The 12,701-nt window shown below is 48.9% G+C and overlaps 1 protein-coding gene across 13 annotated transcripts in view; it reads left to right on the top strand.

Annotated features, from left to right (window-relative positions):
- The first annotated feature begins 253 nt into the window (after window positions 1–253).
- PRRC2B (proline rich coiled-coil 2B) overlaps window positions 254–12,701 on the top strand; it is a 51,544-nt gene continuing 39,096 nt past the window's right edge. For 8 of the 13 annotated variants that reach the window (XR_007509889.1, XR_007509890.1, XM_049831772.1 and 5 more), the window contains exon 1: window positions 254–461. The gene's annotated coding sequence lies outside the window, so the exon portion shown is untranslated. Of the gene's footprint in view, window positions 462–3,034; window positions 3,089–3,800; window positions 3,846–3,883; window positions 4,153–6,692; window positions 6,810–6,843; window positions 7,205–12,701 lie in introns of those variants that run through there. The other 5 variants (XM_049831773.1, XM_049831777.1, XM_049831774.1 and 2 more) reach the window with 4 other exon arrangements.

Below are 12,701 nucleotides of genomic sequence, written 5' to 3' on the forward strand. Positions count from 1 at the left end.
GCTCCGGGTTTGTGAGGTGAAGAAGAGGGGTCGGGTCCGGAGGCAGCCGCCATGACCGCGGCTCTGCCCCTTTCGCCTGCTCTCACCCCTCAGCATCCCCCCCTCCCCTCCTCCCTCCCGCCTCTTCTTCCCCCCCCCCCCCCCCCTCCATCTTGGGCCGCCCCTGCGGCGCCGGCGGGGCCCTGCAGGGGGAGCTGTGCGGAGGGCGGCGGCGGCGCGGCGCCCTCCCGCGCGGGATTGACAGGCCGGGCCGGGGGAGGAGGGGGAGGAGGAGGGAGCGGCAGCGAGATCCCGTATCGCCCCGCATCCCGCCGCCGCCGCCGCGCAATCCGCCGCCATCCGCCGCGCCCCTCGCCCATCGTCCCTCCGCACCCGGCTCCCCAAGCACTCCCGGCTCCCCGCCACCACCACAGGTGGGTATCGGGGGCCGGCGGCGGCGGCGGCCGCGGATATTTGGGGCGGTGAGTGGGGCCCGGGGGGGAGGGGGGGGAAGGAGGAGGAAGGGGAGGGAGAGGGAAGGTGGGACGAGGCAGCCCTAAAATGGAGCCGGAGCCAGCGGCTGCCTGCGGCTGCGGCACCCCGCGGCCTCCCGCCTCGGCCCGGGGAGGAGGCGGCGCAGCCCTGGCGGGTCCCCCGAGCCGGGGAGGACGGGGGGGGGATGTCTGGCGGTGGGGGCGAGCCCCCCCATCTCGGGCTGTTGTAGCCGCTTGTGTTTATTGTGCGACACCCCCCCCCCCCCCCCCCCCACCGCCCCTGCTCCCCTCCGCCGTGGGGATGGAGGCACCAGGGGCAGCCGCGGGGCCTGGCCGGGCCGTTCCCGGCCCCATCCCCGCTGAGGGCCGCGGTGAGGCCCGGGGAAAGCGGCGGAGGGGGGCGGGGGGTGCTGGTGGGGACCGCCTGGGCTTGGGGCCCGTTGTCCGGGCTCCTGCCCCCGGGCTGGGGGAGGCCTGCTGCGGGGGGCTGGGGGGGGGGTGTCCCTGTGTGCGGCGGGGCTGGGGCTTCCCCCCCCATATATACACACTCCGCCGCCGCCCCGCTCCCCGGAGGGGTGCAGCAGGGGTTGGAGGCGAGGGAAAGCGAGGGCTGGGGAGAGGGGGGAGCTCCCTGCTGCAAAGGCAGGTTGTTTTTCTTCATCGTCTGGAGTGTGACACAAAGATATTTTTGTCGCGCCGTGTGTGTGTGTGTGTGTCTCAGCAAAACAAGGGGGGTGGGGGGTGGGGGGTGCGTGTGTGTGTGTGTGTGTGTCCGTGCATCCAGAAGGCTCCGTCGGTTTGTTGTTGTGCGGGAGCCTACAAAAGGGTGGCTGAGGCCGAAAGCTGAAATGCGGCTTGGGGTGGGGAGTGTGCGGGGCAGCTGCTGAGCGCGGGGGAACAAGGATGGAGTTTGTGCGCTTTGGTGCTGGGCAAGCTTGTTAGGTAGGTTTGAAAAGATGTTGGGGTTTTTTTGTTTGTTTGTTTAGGAAGGTGTTTTTCATCTCTGTGTACGAGCAGATGTGCTGCAAGCTGGGGAAACCCTAATGCGGGTCCTGGGACACGTGCGCTGTGCATTTTCACCAGGGGGGTGGTTTGTTGGTTGTGAACTAAGAAGGATTTTTTTCGTTAAGGTGGTCGCGAACAGCCCCTTGATGCCCAAAGTCAAAGCTGTCGCAAGGGGTTTGAATGAGCTGGGAGTTGTGGGTTTTGTTAGGAAAGTTGTTTTGTTTTGTTTCTGTCTTCTGAACGTGCAAAGGGTGAGATACTCTTCTGAGTATCAACTTATCAGGTGTTTGTATATTGATGTTACCGGTGTTGGGGGTGATAACATATAATGAACATAAATGTTTCAGACTTTAGTAATTTTGTTTCTTTCTAGGAACAGGTACTAAGTGTAAGCACACTGCAGTGTCTACATCACCTGCTGTAGTCTGCTTAGGGGGACGGCATGCCGCCACTTCCAGGACTGAATCAAGGTTTATAGTGGAAGTTTTGTTTTTGTTAAGCCTTGTCTTGAAGATGCACATGGGGCCTCCACTGGCGTGGGCTCTTTCATGATGTATAATAGCTGGTCCCTGCCTTGGAGAGCCCAAGTTTGGAGAATCAGCTCCTGATGAGTAGATCTCTCGGATACAAACTGCATTTTCCATGTTCAGTTGGCACTGGGGTAGTTAAACCCCAGTGTCCTAAAAGCTGGTGTTCTTGGCCAGGGACTGGGAAGTAAAGTCACCTGGAAGAGGTAGGGAGGAGGAAGGCTGAGACCATATTCTGAAACTGGAATTTAAAGAGGGGATGGAAAGTGATGGTTTCGGAATAATTTCTGTCTGAAAAGTTGAAGTAGCTCCCTGCATTTTTCACTCCAAATGAAGTATTGTAAATGGGCTTGGGTTTTCTTAGGAGCACATCTGGGGTCCCCGAGAACTTTGTGGGTTCATCATGGGCAATGCTACTTCTTTCAGGACTGTGGCCTAAGAGGTTCTTCCTAGTTATCAGAGTCTATTTTTGGGGTATGATAAACAAGACATTTCCCATATGACCTCTTTGAAATGGTCTACTATTTTTCATGTTTAAAAGTTCAGATTAAAAATCATGCTGAGACAAATTACACATACTGTTTGAGATTGCTGGTTTTGTTTTTTGTTGGTGTGTGGTGTTTTTTTTTTTTTTTTAATTACATGTTTTCTCAAGCCAGTATGAGTACATCTGCTGTTAGCTGTATTTTGGTTTTGTGCTTAATTTGATATGTACATTGAATATAACTCGGTTCCTTTTTTTTATTTGTTGGTTGGATTTGCTTTCTGCATGGCTTGAGTAGGCTAGATGTCACACATTTTAGGATGCTTTCAGCAGTCTTAACTGATAAAATATATTTCTACATGACTTGAGCAGATACCTTTCCTTTAAAAAAAACCCCAAGTAATAAATAAACCACAAGTTTTATATAGGTTTCTGAAGTTGTCATTATATAGTGCCTTGTTGCCTTGTTTTTTCTAAATTTGGAGAATTTTTATTGGGTTTTACAGTGCATTTTTTTGATGAACCGTGGGCTTTTTTTGTTTCAGTGTGTGCATGAGAGCTTAAAAGTGAAACTCAGCCAACTGGCTGAAGCTGGAAAAGTAAGTAAATAGTCCATACGAATGCTGGAAAGGAGATGCAGAGTTTAAAAGTATTTTAGTTTTAATAAATATGACTAATGCTCCTAAAGAATTTTTATTAAAATGATTTAACTTTATAGTGACATTTTAATAAAGCCTTTTATTAAAGCTTTGTGTAAAACCTAACTTCAAAGGCTAATTTACTTGAACAGTCTCCTTCTAAAAGTAAGGGTGGCATTAGAGTCCGTATTTGTCTTAATGCCTGACGCAGCGTGCCATGGTATCTGACTGTGTGATGGTATAAGGACAAACAATCCTCAGTCCTCATGTGTGTGGCACTGATGCTTTTGCATAGGACCCAGTTCCTGCACTGCATCTTCCTTGTCCTGCAGGGTATCACATCTGAGGTGCAGCTGGCAAAAATCAGGACCATGGTTTAGGCATGTCTGGTAGTCCCTCCAGTTTGCCTGAGCTGTACAGTACAGAGCCTGTTAGATTACCCATTACAGAACTACCTGCCTATTTAAGATTCAAAAGTGTTGGTTGCTCAAGGCCTTCATTGTAGTTACCTGAGTAATTGAAAGTATTTAAGGGCGAGCCAGGCTAACTTTAAATGCTGCTGCATTGAAAATAATAGTAAGCTGTTTTATTTTTCTTTGATGATGATAGTCTGCACAAAGCAATTTTGCTATAGTGGCATTTCCCCTTGTAATTGTGTATTCTCTTGTTATAGGAACAGAAGCGATATGAACAGGAGAAACTTACTGAATACAGGACGGTAACTTTAGGGGAGGGAGGGAGAGGGTTTATTCCAAGGGCTGGGCCTCTTTGGTCATCCCTGCTTCTCTTTACTAGATTCCTCATTTATTCTGTAACTTGGCAATGGGCATGTTGTCTCAGCATTAGGCCTTGCTCTTCAGCTAATCATGCCTTGTAAGTGGGTTTTGTTTTCCACGTGGCACTCCGTTCTCCTAATAGGTCGATAATTTCACAGCTCCTTATCACTAGTTTGTCATTTGGAACAGAAGAAATACAACTGTGAGTCTGTGGGGTATCAGACAACGAGGTGAAAGCACAGTGAACAGGTAAAGGCTGGGGAGGTACATCTCTTTCCTTTGCAGAACATCTTCTAACTGCTGAAATTAAGTGACTTCCTGGAAAGCACCTTCTGAAAGGGGTTTTGCAGATACATGGAAAACCCATCTGGTTTGGTTAAAGACTTGATTTTTCACACAGGAGGAAAAAATGGGGCTAAAGTGGGAGATTGTATTATAATGTTAAGCCTCACTGAAGTGCAGCTTGGGCTCATTTTCAGTTAGTAACTTGTACTGGTATTCAGGATGTCCTCTGTGTGCACATGTGCTTCCTGTGCAGAATTAACTGAGAAGTTGAAGCTTATGAGCCCATTATTTCGGAGCAAAGCTGTTTGGATGTGTATAGGTGTAAATCCTGATCTCTTTTTTTTTTGGTCTGGGAGCATTGGGACCATAATTGAAGTGGACTGGAGGCTAGTCTAGTAGCCCAGGGTTGTTCTGTATTTGCCTGTGGCATTGGTTGGTTGTGAAGCTGCTTGACTCACAGTGCTGTGGGGTCTGTGAGGACAGAAGGTGTTTTTGAGGTGTTAAAAGGTGTATGTGCAGTTTTGCAGGGGGTTGTTGTGCTTACAACAGTGTCTGTATTTTGCTTCTGAACACTTGCATTTTCAGGAAAGTGCTGGTAAACTGGAAGGGGCAAGAGAGCTCACTGTTATGTCTTTGAGACTAGGGGTATTGATTTGTACAGACGGGTGAAAACAATCATACCTTGAGTGAAAGGGAAGAGGCAATGGCCAGATTTGAAACATGCAAAAGTGAAAGAGGAGGTGAAGGTGAGCCGGGCTTAAGTGCAAAGAAATACAGGAAAAATGCCAGGAAGAAAGCAAGGACTTGCTAACAGCACCCTAGGGTCTGGCCAAGAGGACAACTCTGTTGGACTGTAGTACTTCAAATGTCCACAGGGATTCAGTTAGCTGTTGGGAGCATTATCAATAGCCTTTGGATTTCAGGTGAATAGCACTTAAGAGGAGTAAACTGTATAGTATTTGCAGAGTTAGGACCCTGATGGAAGAGATTTGCTGGAGGAATCCTTCCTGGGTAGCTGTTGAGACAACTTGGACAGGAGTTGTAGTGATGGTGCTGCAAGGAGTGAACAGAGACAGGTTTGAAGAGCTTGCATTGGGACTTTGCCTCCCCCAGGCACTTCTTGTGTGGGAACATAGTGAATTTTTTGGAAGAGTTCTGCTGTGGGGTAGGTTCTTCAGCTATTCCTACCTGTATGTGGGCTGGGAGCCTGTACAAAAGCCTTGAGTGCTCTTGTTCAGAGTATGGAGTGGGCTGTGAAGCAGGCAGGGGAGTAGGGACATGCTCAAGAAATGCTTCTTCATGGCTGGAATAGTATCAAGTATGGTTTTATCTTGTTTCTGAAATAACCAAAGAATCAAGCTCCCACCTAGCAATTGAAACTTCACGAACCGTCATTTAGGAGTGGACTCACGAAATCTGAGTGTTATTACGGTGTTAGTGTTCTGCATCTGACCAAAATGTCGCCTTTAGTGATGCCTGTGATCCTGTTGCAGTGAAAGCAGTGTATGGGGTGGTTCATTTAGGAGGTGTTAGCAGCGTTCCCCATCCCAGCACGCAGACCTGCTCCTTCAGAACTCCTCTGGAGCAGGGCTTCATTCTGCTGCCAGCCCCACAGCATTAGGAAGGCAGTGTGATTCAGAGGGTGGTTTCCAGCCCCAGAAAGTGGGAGATGAAGGGTCTGTTTCTTGCTCTGCCACTCAGCATAGCTGCAGAGTTCTGCGGTGTCATTTTCCTATCTGGAAAGTAGAAGTGGTGACACTTACACACCTTGTCAGTTATGCACTGCAAATATCTATGTACATTAAAGCATCGGTGAAATGTTTTCACTTCCTGTCTGGTTCGGCATAGTCCAGATGTCCTGTACATAGTCTGAGTTGCTTAGCTCTCCAGGAAACCTAAAGCTACCTAAAGCTCCTTTCTTCAGAGTACTGAATCACACTGCATGTAGCGTGTTTTTTTGCCAGTTTGTACCTGTGTCCTTTTCCCATCAGATTCTTGTTAGCTTCCTTGGCTTTCATTTGTAGTGCAAATGGCTCCTATGAATTAGCTTCCTGTAAGAAGAATTGCTGTGCAATGCTGCATTGCCCTAGTGTTGTTAAAATGGGGGAACCTGGAGGAATACTTCCTTGGAAGCTTCAGCATCTGCAGTGTTTATGAACTGCAGGCTTGTCTGAACTGCTTGTAATCTTATTAATGGTTTGAACCGACTGCATCAGTCTTGAAGGCTGTGGGAAATCAGAGAACTCTGATAGAGAAAGATCTATTCAGCTCTTGCCAGGGCAGCTTTGTACCCTGCAGTGTGTGTGTTGGTGCTGGCCTGTCTGGCTGTAAAGGTGCCTGCCAGAGGAGCTCCCATCAGCACCTTGGGAACGAACAGGACTTGAGGGATCTGCTCAGCAGGGGTGTACAGGAACTTCTCCGTTGTTTGTGCAGTGAGAGATTGGCATTTACTGCCTGCTGATTGATATCATTGGGTTTCATCTCTAGTCTTTCTCTTCATAAAGATAACCTTTTATGCATAACCTGAGTGGGAGCTGAGGCCCTGAAGTCAGCAGACAGCCTGAGAGTGTGGAGAGGTGTTACCAAAGCCCACATCTGGTAGAGAGGCTCATCGGCACAAGGTAAACACCCACCTCCCCGTTCCAGTGTGATCCTTCCTGAGACTGCAGAGAAAACAGAGCTGCTTACTCAACAGCTGATGGCATTTGTGTGGAAAGAGCTGTATCTGTTCCTGAAAACAGAATTTTTAACCCTAAAGACTGCCAGCTTGCTCTGATTTCATCTCTTGGAGCTGTGACACCTCTGATTTCCTCTCTGCTTGTTGCTATAAAACCTATGTTCGCTGCTGAGATGGAGCAAGTTGCTGAGCTTGGCACCAAGTGAAGGATTTGTGAAATGTTTGTGACTTGACTGGAAGAATTGCTCTGGTTGCTCCTCAGAATGCATCTGTTCTCTGGCAGCAGTGGATCACAGTCCTTCCACTTGTCCTTGCCCTGGCTGCATAGCGCTCTCTAAGGTGAGCTACGTCTAAAGATTTGCAGGCTTATATTTGGGTTCTGGAGCTGGCAACACAGGTGTTTCACCTATGCTACTCTTGCTGTATCTCACTTGGGTTATATGGATATCATTGCTGTGATGATTTTTCAAAGTCTCTGTGGCAGAAGTGTCAGGACTAAGGGAATTTCACAACCTTAAAATGCAGTGGTGTTCAATTTAGTTGTTGGTGATGGAAGAGTCTTTGCCTTAAGCTGTCAATCCTAAGACCCGGTACAGTGGCCTGAGAACAGTTGGTGCTTGTGTGGGTGCCTCCTGCCTTCATGAGCTCCTCTGGAGCAGTGGGCAGGATTTGGTTCGCTTTCTGTGCCAGTGAGCAGTCTCTTCCACTGGAAGAGGTTGTTGTAGACATGATGAGTGCTGTTGCAATGCATTCACTCCTTGTTTGGCTCTCTACGACCTGCTCCTTTGATCAAGAGCTGCATTTTCTTTGAGGGTCTTGGCAGTGCAGGTTTGGGTGGCTGGGGCAGAAGCCTGAGCTCTAGGACTTACAGCACTGCCTACAGCGTTACTTGAGCAAACTGTTTCTCTGCCTTGGTTACAAAGCCTGTAAAATAGGATTGATAGTACCAGCCCTGCTACCCATCAGGAGTTCCCTACCAGCTACTTGCAGCCTGTTATTGTTGCTCAGATACCTAAATGCCCAGTTTACCTTACAGTTCAGCTCAATGTTGCCAGGAGCTTTCTGAACAGGTTTTGCCAACAGAGCATTATGCCAGGGATTTGTTTTGGTTTTTGAATTTAAATTGCTTGCTCGTGATCAGCCTCCTTGCTTTGGCGTTGAGGGAACAGGATGTTGTATCTGTGTATTCTCCCTGGACATTCAGATCTCAGAGGAATGTGAGCAGGGCAGGGTGGAAGGCAGAATCGCTTTCGAGGCTGTAGGTAGTGTGCTTCAGCTTTGGGCCTTGGTTGTGGAGGAGCCGAGCATAAGTACAACTCTAAGGGTAAAGTTTTGCACTTGAATATGAACACTCCTTTGTGCAGGCAGCTCGTGGGGATCACTAGGTCACTTCCCTTTCCTCTTGTACTAGAGTGATTGGTGTCTGGATTTGTTGAGGCCACAGGTAGTTCTTGCTGAACTGAGCTGCTCTGTCCTCTGTGGGTTTTGCCAATGAAATGTGAAACAGCAAAGAAATATGCTCCTTTATTTCTGTTGTCTCTTGCTGCAGAAGTGCCTACAGGAGGTCATGGCTTCTGAGCCTGGTGAGGTTCATAGATAGGTGCATCAGAGTCTGTTCATGGTGGGTCTTGTCTCATTTAACACCTTTACGGCCTGGTGTTAAATGAGAGGGCAACAAGTGTGATGTTGGTAGTTGGTGCTTCCAGGTTGCTCCACATGAGATACCTTGCTGCTTCCCTGCAGTAATCAGCTCTTGATTCTGAGGGGTATGAAAGCCCTGCAGCACTTCCTCTTGGGTTAGAGATACAGTTATTCCTTCCTGACAAGCTGATGCCAATGGCTCAGTTCTTTCTTTATGGCATGATGGGGCAGATGGGCAGAAAACTGTCTCTGTTTCTCTGGAGGGCTGTTGTAGTGCATTGGGTTTGTGTGGCATGGTTTTGGTAGCAGGGGTGGCTTCTGTGAGAAGCTGCTAGAAGCTTCCCCCATGTCCTACAGAGCCAATGCCAGCCGGCTCCAGGATGGACCCACTGTTGGCCAAGGCCAAGCCAACCAGCAACAGCAGTAGCGCCTCTGGGATAACATATTTAAGAAGGGGAAAAAAGTTGCCGAGAACAGAAACTGCAGCTGGAGAGAGGAGTGAGAACATGTAAAAGAAACAACCCTGCAGACACCAAGGTCAGTGAAGAAGGCAGGGGAGGAGGTGCTCCAGGCACCAGAGCAGAGATTCCCCTGCAGCCTGTGGGGAAGACCATGGTGAGGCAGGCTGTTCCCCTGCAGCCTATGGAGGACCCCACGTCGGAGCAGGTGGATGCCTGAAGGAGGCTGTGACCCCATGGGAAGCTGATGCTGGAGGAGGCTCCTGGCAGGGCCTGTGGACCCATGGAGGGAGGAGCCCACGGCAGAGCAAGTTTGCTGGTAGGACTTGTGACCCCGTGGGGGACCCACGCTGGAGCAGTGTACTCCTGAAGGACTGCGTGCTGTGGAAGGGACCCGCGCTGGAGCAATTCATGAAGAACTGCAGCCCATGGGAAGGACCCATGTTGCAGAAGTTCATGGAGAACTGTCTCTAGTGGGAGGGACCCCACGCTGGAGCAGGGGAAGAGTGAGGAGTCCTCCCACTGAGGAGGAAGGAGTGGCAGAGGCAGTGTGTGACGAACTGACCGCAACCCCCATTCCCTGTCCCCCTGTGCTGCTGGGGGCGGGGGGGGGGGGGGGGGGGTAGGTAGAGAATTTGGGAGTGAAGCTGTGCCTGGGAAGAAGGGAGGAGGAGGGGGGAGGTGTTTTAAGATTTGGTTTTATTTCTCACTACCCTACTCTGGTTTGGTTGGTAATAAATTAAGTTAATTTTTCCCAAGTTGAATCTGCTTTGCCTGTGATGGTAATTAGTGAGTGATCTGTCCCTGTCCTTATCTCGACTTGTGAGCCTTTCGTTACATTTTCTCTCCACTGTCCAGTTGAGGGGGGGGAGTTACAGAGCCGCTTTGGTGGGCGCCTGGCACCCAGCCAGGGTCAACCCACCACATGTAGACAGACAGTCCTTTCAAGGAAGGAATTAACTGCACACCTTGGGTTTTCTGCTGCTTGGAAAGGAGGGTGAGTTTTGTGAGCACAGGATCTTGCAAGTACTTTCTGTGGGCTGTGAACCAGCTTTCTGACTGGATTTTTTTTTTTGCTCTGTGCCATAGTCTTGCATCCTCAGGATGAAGTATTTCTTATCTTTGTCTGCATCCTCAGTTACTGGAGGTCAGGGCTCCTTTCCAGGGTGTGGCATTGTCTGTCCAGCCCTTACAGAAAGAACCACAGAATTTGTTAATGTGTTTGTGTAAATACAATTGAGGTCTTCTCCAGACTCCAGTCTGCTTTATCGGTTTTACAGTAAGTTACAAATCCACCCTTTTGGCTGTCTTTGCCTGCCTGCCTTCCCAGCATTGGGAAAGCTGTTTAGCAGAGAAGTGAAGCTTCTGTATTTTACAGGCCAAACCTGAGATCAGAAAGATCTGTTTTCTCTAGAACTGTGCAGTGATTCAGTAACAGTAGTTGTGATTCCCAACCTGTTGGTATGTTTATAAGAGGGGTAGCAGGTGAGCTTGGTGAAGACAGGGCTGAGAAAATGAGGTCAGGTCATCTTACAGGACATGGCCTTTATGTGCCCCCCTGTTGTCATGTTTTATCTTTGCCTGTAGAGCTCCTCTCCACAGAGTTGATGGTAGATATGCTGTCCAGAAGACACTGCCTCTCCTCCTCACCTTCTTGCTGCATGTCTCGAATCCAGGGTGGCTTGGCTTAGAGAGGCCTGATGATGGGCCTGGCCAGTGGGCAAGTCTTCTGGCAGACAGCCTCCAACAGTATTACTTGGCTAACAGCATACCTCTGCAATAAATCATGGAAGATGCGATCCTGGTCTCCCAATCCCTGTCTTTACAGGGAGACAAGGTTCATGGGAGATGCAGAGAGAAGCTGGAATTGTGCAGAATTAAAAGAACTGGTACTGCCAAATTAGACCTATTCAGCTAAGCAAGGAGGGTCCCTCCTTATGAATCAGGAGCTGTCTTTGCTACGGGGTGTCTACCTTTTCTCTGCACTTCAGACTGCTAAGTTGCTTCTCCCTGTTTGGCAGGATTTGGTGCCACATTCAGGGTCTTGGCAGGCCCTTTTTCAGGTGTACCAACAAATCTTGGCAGCTCCCTCTGGAAACAAGGCAACAGAACAACAACAAGCATTTTCTTGTGGCCTAGACTCTTGCTACAGCCTGTCCCTGCTGTACAGCTCTTCTGCATTGATCCTGTTGACTTTGTACTTGGATGCTGATATTCTCGTATTGCTCCCCTCCTTACTAAGCAGGCTCTCCTAGGAACCAAATGCTCATCTGGTCCCTTCCCTGCTAGGCTGATGATCCCTGCCTGGCCCAAACAGGGCTTCTACAGGATGTAAGTGCATCTGGCACCAAGTCCCTAGGACAGCTGCTCACAGTTTCACCAAAGCTCTTCCAAGGGCAGCCAGTGGTGTCTTTCATCACTGAGGCAGGTGGCGACTGTTTCACAAATAGGTGATTCTGTGGTGCGTCATGTTCCAGGAGACCAGTAGTGGTGTCTCCCTGTTGCCAGATAAATGTTTAGCAATGAGAAGTGCCAGCAAAATTGACCACGTGTATTTAAAGAAAAGTGAACATCACTAATCTTCTGTAAAACTATACTATGTTTTTTAAAAGGTTTCACATTATCAGTAACATTAGAAACCACAATAGATCTCAGTTTAACATCAGCGCCAAACATGTCTCTTTTTTGAAAGTAGAGTTCAGCTTTTGCAACCCGTGAGTTTCTGAACAATTTGTATAAAATTTCAGGTCACAAATCTTCCTGCTTCTGGAGAAAAGCCTTTTCACTGTTAATCTCCATCCTGTTGCTTTGTTTTGTGTTTGTGACTGCTTCTGTGAAGTGAGCAAGGAGTGAAGGTCTGCAGTGGTCTCGGGTCCTTTGCCCGAGTGATTGTGCTCAGTGTAGAGCTCAGTGGTGTGCGAGTATCTGAAGTGATTCCTTCTAGAGTGTGTGTGTGTTACCTTTCATAAATCTGTTTGCCCTGCTCAATTAAGGCTGGCTAACTTCCAGGTATTCAAGCTCCATTGAAGTCTTGTGAATAAAACACCGGCAGCCCAGCCTCCTTCGTACACAGATTTACAAAGAGCTTTGCAGACAATCCCGTTTGTCAGGAGTCTCTCCCTTTGGCTGTGTTTTCAGCTTGGGGGTTTCCAGTTGTTACTAGTGCCAGTAACTCAAGGTTTTCACATGGCTTTTTTTGCAGGACAGGCTCCCTGTGCTTGGTAGATCCCTGCTGTAGCTCCAAGACTTGCATGCCCTGGCACGTAAAATGTCACTGCTGCTCTCTGGATTAGAACATACCCCTTTAAAAGGCAGTTAGACAGGGTCAACACCAAAACATCAAATCCAGGGAAACATGATGTGGACATGAAGAGCGCTCTGCCCAGGAGCTGATTCTGGTGCAGTTATTTGTACCTTGGGATCTCAAATGTAACTGGTCATATCGCAGTATTTTCTGATTCCTCTGAGACACTCAGTATTTTGTACTTTGGTGCTGTCCCTGGATATTACAGGAGGTGTTGCTAGTCCTGTGAACTAGAAGAGCTAAGCTCCATGCTAAAACTGATAGCGAACCTTCCCCCAGAGACTGTTATAAACCCAGAGAGAAGCCTTGCAGAAATGCTGGTGATGGGTTTTTGATTTCTTTGTAACAGAGAGTAATGCTTTCTTCAGGGTCAGCTATCGGACATGGTAACCCAGAGCACAGGCTAGAGGCTTTGCTGAGGCTGTCAGTTTTC

The sequence above is a fragment of the Accipiter gentilis genome, chromosome 29 (genome assembly GCF_929443795.1).
Source record: "Accipiter gentilis chromosome 29, bAccGen1.1, whole genome shotgun sequence".
NCBI lineage: Eukaryota > Metazoa > Chordata > Aves > Accipitriformes > Accipitridae > Astur > Astur gentilis.